We start from the raw sequence: 8,658 nt of genomic DNA on the forward strand, positions 1-8,658 counted from the left end.
AACGAACTGATCTACAATTACTATTAATGCAAACAGCATGTTACTGGAAGTACAGTTTCTTCCGTTGTTAAGAGCAGGAAGGTGTTGAAAACAAAATAATGGGGCACATTACAGGATTTCAGAATAGTGAGTGAGCCTGGTTAGATGGTTCTGTGTAATGGGACAGGAATACTGGGGCAACACAACACTACAGCGCATACAGGCACAAGTTTAAGAAATGCCAAAGTCTTCCAGTTCTCAACTGGACATTTTAATCCAGTGCAAGCTTGTGTTGACTGAAACCTGCTCCATGCCTTGTTTATATGCATGGATTGCTTTTTATCCCGTCCACCCTGGAACACCAATAAGGTAAAAAGGCATACGTAATAAATTATGTCTTTTGAACCTGGCTTGCTACAGAAACAAGATAAAATTCCTCTGTGCTCACATCTGCCTGTGTAACCTAGCTTACCAACTTTAAAAGCCCAATGGTCATTTTCTACCAAATTTGGCAGACGACAAGCAGTTCCAAGGATATCAGTGCAATGGAAATAGGCAGATGGATAAAAAAATGAATTCCTATTACCGGGGATTCTCTGAGGAAGAAACTGAAAGATGAACTCCAATTTCTTTTAAACATGTGCGAATCCACGCAGGGATTTCATACCACTATGAGACCCCAGGGAATTCAACTGGGAGAGCCAACGCTATAGGACATAAAGCTTTATTAATTCCACTGCTTGCAGACTGCTTCCTTCCAAGTCCGCACTTAGGCTTCCCACAAAACTCTTACTCCAGTGCATACGGAGATAGGCCTAAATTAATAGAGGGTTGAAAAGCCAGATATGTTAACGCAGAACCTAGGTCCCACCTCTTCTCTGACAAAAACAGACAGAGAGGAGGAAAACTGATTTGCAGCAGGGAACAGACTACCACACTGCACATGCAGGCAATTTATACTGATACATCCTATAATTAAATGGACACCTTTTCATGCTCATTTTTGAACAGCCAAAAAATCATTACCCCAGGCAGTGAAGTTGGTGCTGGCAGGAAAGCAGGAGTTGCTGCATGAACAAAACTAAAGCCAACAAACCATTTAGCAGATTGCAAACAGAAAATACCATTTAATAAAAGTGAAGGAGAAACCAGTAGCAGTAATAATTAATTGCATAGCAGCAGTATCTACATGGTTAAGGGACAAGAACCCAGAGGGGACTAGCTTTTCCCAAGGCTCACTAGCTGCTAAAATGATCCTATCAACATATGCAAGATGTGGACTTTATACTGGCTGGAAACAAGGGAAGAGAAAGAAAATTTTGCAAAGAATCAATACGTGCCTAACTGAACTGGTGCTTGATTCCCACAGACATAAATACTTCCAGAAGCGTCCCACATTAGCCTTCCTGATCAGTTCAGTAGCAGAGGCACAGAGAGTCAATTCTGACCTTAGGTCTGAAAAGTTTCTCACAGCCCCAGAATTTGATGAGGCCCCTGAAGCTGATGGTTGCCGCCTAGCACTGAAATAAGAAAGTTGACTTAATAAATTGTAATCCTGGAGACCAAAAATCTGAATGCTTGGTGCACATATTGGCTTTCCTTTGGCATGGTCTGTGGAGAGACAAGACTGCTGTGATTTTAGTCCTTAGCACCTGAAGCAAACAATGCCAAAAATGTTGTCCCTGTTTCTTTGCCCAGAAACCTTCCATCTCCAAAAGGCTGCTGGGCATCAGCTAGCCAGGTGCAGCAGTATCTTGAGAGCACTGTGATAGCTAACCTCAGGCCCCACAGATGCTCCTCTTGCCCACAATTTCCCTTTTGTCTGCGCAGGACTAAGCCAGCCTGAAGGCTGAGTGGACTTCATCCATGTCACTGCAGTTTCCAGCTGTCTGTAACTTGCCGAGTTACTGATCCATTTTAGGAAGCCTGGGTGTTATCTGAAATGCAGATGCCTCTTGAGAAGTCTGCCCAGCTGTCTTCTTGTGCCCCTGTCTCCTTCCATGCTTGAGGGCTGAGGTAGCACAAAGGCAAGTCGTCATTTTCAAGAGAACCACCAACATGTGTGAAAGCCAAGGTTCAGAGAAAGGACTTCCCCTTGGAAAAAAAACCTTCTGTGGAATGGAGGAATATGGAATGACAGAGAGATACTGGAGAGACCTCGTATGAGCCCATACTCTCCCCCAGACCCTGTACAGGCTCTCAAAATATGCTTTTACTCCTCAACACTGAGGTCTGTCAAGGAAAGGTTTCAAATCCCTCCTGTGGCAACTGTAAGTGCAGACAGCTAGGCCAGACACATGAATAAATCAGCAAGAGCAGAGCTGCTCAGCCAACACAGTGCCCCTCAGGCTGGTACCACTAAGATCCAGAGATCTGGCGTCCACTCTCCCTGCAAAACCAGACAACAGCAGGAACCAACTGAAAAGCTGAGAAGGCTGGAAAGCAGCTGTGCAGCTAGGGCCTTCATCAAAGTTGTGTGAGATCCAGGCTAAGTCCTGGGTTAGCTCTTCAGTTCAGATTTCCCTCTGACCCCAAGTTTTGAAACTGGAAAAATGTTACCTGAGGTAAATACTGCCAAAGCTATGTTCCTACAGAAAGAGCTTCAGCTGTGACAAACTCTGAGATTCTGTAAAAATGAAGTCAATGCAGCCCCACATCCACTTAATCAAAAAAGTCCCAGACAGCTCTATTCTCAAACGGACCATGCAAACCCACACAATGCCTCAGAAAATCAGCTTGTGCCGGGGGAAAAAATCATCTCTGGGCCTTTGAAAGGCAGCTCCTGTGTTCTGACAGCAATTCCATGAAAAGCACTGCAATGACTGATCACAATCAGGACTAGGTGTTTCAGGTGTAATAAACAGGACAGCGAGCATCTGAATGTGACTCCAGATCCAAAACGCAGGTACAGTGCCAAAGCAAGAGGCTGGTTAATGAATGGAGGAAAAGCATGCACAGGTCTTCTTGGCTTCTAAGATGAGACAGTGCAGTCATCTAACACAGCAGTGGCTATCCTTGCGTCACAAACCAGGAGAGCAAATGAGCATAATAGCTGCTTGCTGTGATCCCCAAAGACATTGCTCCCCACTGCCCCTTATTTCTCAAATGCCAGCTGCCTCTGCAGAGCCCTAAGAGATTGCTTGGATGCTTGCTCTTCCGTGGCTAAATCCAATCCTCCTGCATTGAGGGGTTCAGAGGACTGGAGGGAGGACGCAGCAAAGGAAAAGGCATTCTGTTTCCTCATTACAAATCAAATAGCGTGACTGACATCAAAAGACAAGCAAACAGACGGGGCAAGCAGAGCATGGAGTGGGGCAGGGGGAAGAGCTGGCTGCTGTTAAACAGGAAAAAAACAATCTTGTCAGGGCAAAAATAGCAGAGAAAGCTCATGCAATGGGGCAAGATACTTTCTCACTTCAGTTAGGGCATGCTTTCCTCCTTCCCACGCTCTTTACTCCTACCTGATTGTTTTATATTCTGTTTGCAAACATGGACTCCAGCTGCTACAGAGTGCTAAGGCACATTTCTCCAGCAGTGACTTCCAAAGGACAGCCAATGCAATTCTACAGCGACATCTTCATCTGAAAGCACTCGGATCTGAGCACAAATTGTCTATGAAGATCAACAAAAGCTCTGGGGTAAAGATACTGGTTGACAGCTCTGCTCCTCCGTCATGAACAGAGCTCTCAAAACCAAGGGTAACCATCATCTGTGTGGGGCTGGTCTCAGGCTGTGAAATATGACCACTCCAGGAGCACCACGAAGCTCTGCGTGCAAAGCACATGTTTCTGAACATGTGCGTCTGTGTGTGTGAGCACATGCACATGCACGTTAGAGACCATGCACACACAATTTATACATTATGTATGTGTAGACAATCAAAATGATAATGTGCAAATACCTGTATAACTTCTGTTCAACTACACAGTTGCAGAATCCAACAGCATGTCATTTTTGCACATGCCAGCCCATTTCAACCACTGCACGGATGTAAGTGTATGTATTTACGCACGTGACTATACAAATTCCAGAGCAAACCCCTGCACTGCACACACTCATCCCCTTGGGGAGAGAATTTGACAGCACACAACTAATAGATGCTGGTCAGATTACTCTGCCTTCTCCTGGAAAAAACTCCCACTCTGCCATGGGGAAGACAGCGTAAGAATTGTGTAGGTCAGAATCTCTTTTCCCCTCGCCTCTCTCCCCAGACCCATTTTGAAAGCTTGGCTTTCAAAAATTGAACTAGCTCACAAAGCTACTGTCTCGCTCCCGCCCACATCCTTGGTAGCTGTAGCATGTCTGCTGGGCTGGCTCCAAGTCTGTGACTTCACTGGAGCAGCTGTTTGTGCTGGGAAGAGAATTTGGTTACAATTCAGATACAGCTAGAGCCAAAGCTACGAAATACAGTGCTGTCTTCTCTCCAAGCAAAGATGCTATGCATGTTACAGGCACAGCCAACACATTTTCCTTGGGTAAGTCTGCCTCCAAACAGCTAAGAGGAACAAAGGGGACGGGGGAACAACACACGTCTAACACGTGTCTCTTGCCCAACACGAAGTCTCAAAGCAGGGAAGGCAGACAACAAAGAAAAGCAAGAAAAATATGACAAAACTCTGTACTAGAGGACATAAAGACCAACCGAGGATGAGCCCATTAGGAACTCCCTATTGTGAATAGAGTGAAGCTAATCAAAAGCCTCCCCTGAACCTACCATAGCCTCATTCAGCAAGCAGCTTGCCCTTGCAAATTAATTAGGAGACTCTTCAGCTCCCAGAACAGCACCCAGGAATGACAATCTCATTTAGAGAGAGTAGTTTGGGGTGACACACCTGCCATAATGCCTGGAAGGCCTAGAAAGCCACTTGCCAGCTTAGAAAAGGCTACTAGCATGTGCCAATCCCTCCAGTGCATAGTCTCCACCAAGAGGATCCACTTGACCAGTAGCCTCTCTCCAAAGCAACCTAGCAGAAGAACCATATCCATCTCCTGCTAGAGTTTCCATATAATCCTCCACTGTTATACCCTTTCTTAAATAAAGCTTAAACTCTTTCCTATCTGCAGAACCAGACTCTGCAGCGTTCAGTGACCACCACTAAGTTTGGGATGAAGTCCTTGTTTTTCAAAGAAGGGGAACCCATTCTTCATCTTCCACATCAAAACCACAGCAGACAAGTTGCTCTCAGCTGAGAGCACAAGATCTGCCTTTGGAAGTCAGAGCTTGGCTGCTTGCTCTATTTCCATCTCCCTTTCATTTCTTCCTTCTTCTTTCATGACTGCTCTTCCTCTACACGCAACAATTCACACTGTGAAGAACTGCATTTACCTCACAAATGTATTACTTACTAAGACTGAAGGAGACAGTAAATTCCTGAGGCTCCCTCCGCCCTCAGGAAGAGGGAGAAGCTGAGAAACGTGCTGAAGAATAGGTTTCAACAGCATTAGGACTGGCAAATTCATCAAACCCACTTCCAACAGGCTCCTTGTCCATATATACATCCAAATGCATTTACTCACCCCTGTTCAACTCAAAAACATTTTTCATCATTTCTCTTCCTCTGCGATTGTCCATAACCTCAATTTTTTTTAACAAAGAGGCTATTACCCCATTGATCTAAATAAACAGTAGAGCCAGCCCAAAGCACTCCCAAAATAAGAGCTACTGCTCAGACATTAAAGAGTATGATACATTGAAATGGACAAATCTTCCCTCTGGCTATATCCCTCACTGAATACACACAACCTCATTCCTGCCTTGGAGAAAATAGATTGAAGGCCACGTCAGAGCCAACAGTCGCATCAATCAGAACCCATATATTAAAATGCCTGTAGCACTCCAGGAAAAAAACCAAACCTACTAAGCAACCAGCTGTGCTAAACTTTTGCTTACCACCTCAATGGAATAATATGCCTTTCCCAACTATTTCTAATTGATCTCCCTTCAAAGAAGTTTCAGATCCCTGATTGTTCTCCTCTCTTTGGAAGAGAAACTAGGGATAAGCAAGGTACCTTCTAGATGCATTGCCTTTTACAAAGACTGGCCTTATCTATCTTATTTTTAAGGCAGGAATGTTAAATCTGTTTCCACCCAAAAGAACCGGAAGTGTTCAAACCGAACAGTGTCTTTCAGTCTAGATCTAAGCTCACTTTTGCCAGAATTCCACCCTTAAGCTCTTGTTTCTTGCCCCAGCGGAAAAAAAAAACAAAACAAGCCCACCAAAATGCAGGGCAAGAGTTCTGTGCTGCATGGACACTTTACTCCTCAGCTTCTTTGCTTATTTTTGCTTCTCTCACAGAAATCTTCACAAAGCGATAACCAGCAAAACATCCTTCACTCCTGCATGCTCTTCTTTTGGGCGATGTCAAACACTTGGATTTGAGATGAGATTGCTATTGTTTCATAGAGAAATTTAACTTTTAAGTTAAAAGTTAACTTTTAACTTTCAAGTTTAATTTAACTTTTAAATGAGTGGGACACTTACCTGGGCCTCCTGCTCCTCACTTTTCAACACGGTTAGTGAAATCCACAACACTGAAATTTCTGCAGGAGTCATGCCTAAAGCTTGAACAATAGAGGGAATCTGCAAAAAGAAAATAACAGCATTTAAATACAGTTTTCAACAAAACACAATTAAACAGAAGCACTACAAAGTAGGAGTGAGCTCGTGCCAACACAGCACTGTACTCTCAGTGCTGAGTCTCAGAAAAACCTGCATTTCAGAGATACGCAGAGCTATAACCTGGCTGTACAAAAACAAATGCTCAGGTGTTGGTGTTCAAATACTCCTTAGATCAAGAGGTTACCAGGCTGCTGAGCATAAGTGATTACACAGGTGACTTCTTCACACCTGCTGGACATATTGCCACCTGTTTTTACCTACTATCAGGAGGCCCACCACTTGTTGAGCCTCAAAGCTGTATGCAAAAAAAGCCCACTAGAAATTGTTGACATACCCCGGAGGCATTGGTCCTGCTGGCAACTGAAGGGAGACTTGGTGGATGCTATAGCCCTCTAATTTAAAATTAGGCACAGAGTCTATGAAAGTATATCCCAAATTGCCCCAGCCATAATATCTGCCAGTGACTTCTGCTAGCCACCAAACAGCTGCAAGAGCTTACTTTGCTCCAGCAATGCTCAGCTCTACTGGAAAGGCAAACAAAATCATTTGGCTACATGCAGAGTTAACTTGGTACAAGGATATTGGATCTAACCCGGATTCCAACCTGAATGCCAAGGCACTCACAGCACAGAGTACTTAATGGTTCTAGTCAAGCTCTGAGCCTCCTTAGCTAACAATTAAAACTAAAAGAAGAAACTCTGGGGGGTCAAAATGAAAATACTTCAGGTAAACCTCTGCGGGGCAGGCAAAAGGGAAACAGTCTTGCTATAGCATGTGTTTATCTGAAGTGGCAAGAGCAATACAGAGCCACCACGCAGCCAGCAAATTAAAAGATCATTGCATGTAATTTAAATGTTTGGCTGGGATCCCCTGAGGCCCAGCAGGAAGAATCTCTGAGGAAAGGAAGATATTTTGTTTGATATATGTTAGCAAGGAGAAATTCAGCCAGAGCGCTAGCACGGCTGGAAGAATTACTCTTGCTGAAGTCAGATTACTCTAACTTGTCCGTTAGCCTCTGCTTAGCAGCACTGTAATGACCCAAAATTGCAGCTGACAGATTGGTGCTGAGAGTTTGTCTCATTGAGGCTACTGCATGTGGATGGGCCATTACTCTTTCAATTTTGGTCTCTGATGCCTGTTAACATACATTAGGCTTTTCCATATGGTGCTTTTTAGTCTGGTGTCCAGGGCAGCTGCCTGGGCCTCTGTCCCCACCCACATGCTCAGGCCCTGTCTAATGAAAATGGATGATGGCCCCAGCTTAGTAATGGGACACAGATGGACTAAATGGTTTTTCGCTTTGAAACATATTTTCATTTAAAAAAGTCTCCAAAGCCTGTGAGGTTTTTATTCTTGTATCACTGTAATATTCCCCCTTAATACAACGCAATCTTCAGACAGGTGAGGAATTCGAAGTCAACTTTATCTGGATCTGGAAGTCTACAGACCAATGTCCTATTCTAGTACTGCTGTTCTGCTGACGGCCTTGACAGTCACTTGCATGTTCTCTCACTTTCCTCCTCTCCTATCTCACCTCTTCTACTCATACTGAAATATCAGCATGAAAAGCAGCATTTTTGGGGGCAGACTTTCTGTTAAAAGTAGGCCTGACAGGCTGTCGAACCAGCCTCAGCTGAGGGGCTGTACTGCCTCCTGCAATACAGGTAGTAATGAGAAATTAAACTACCATTTTACTATTATGAAAGCCTTGTGCAGACGTAGCAAAAGGAGCCCCACAGCCACACGTGAGAACACATGACTGAGCGGATTGTGCAATGGGCATGGCAATCAAGGGTCATCTACCAGCAGGACTCCTCATTCTTCAAGTTATTCTTTTTGTTAATAATATTTGTATTCCAAGAACAAACGGGCACAAGCAGAGTCCAAATGCCAGAGAAGAGTCAAACACTTCCACATAATTTGTGGGAAAATAAAGCTCATCTTTTAGATTATACCGGTGTAGTACCATACGCTCACCAACAAATGCGCAGAATGAAGGTACGCAGTAGGCAAACACCTGCTGCAAGATGGGAGCCATCTGTATCTTGGACCAAGTATC

This window comes from Fulmarus glacialis, unplaced genomic scaffold (assembly GCF_000690835.1).
Source record: "Fulmarus glacialis isolate BGI_N327 unplaced genomic scaffold, ASM69083v1 scaffold33210, whole genome shotgun sequence".
NCBI lineage: Eukaryota > Metazoa > Chordata > Aves > Procellariiformes > Procellariidae > Fulmarus > Fulmarus glacialis.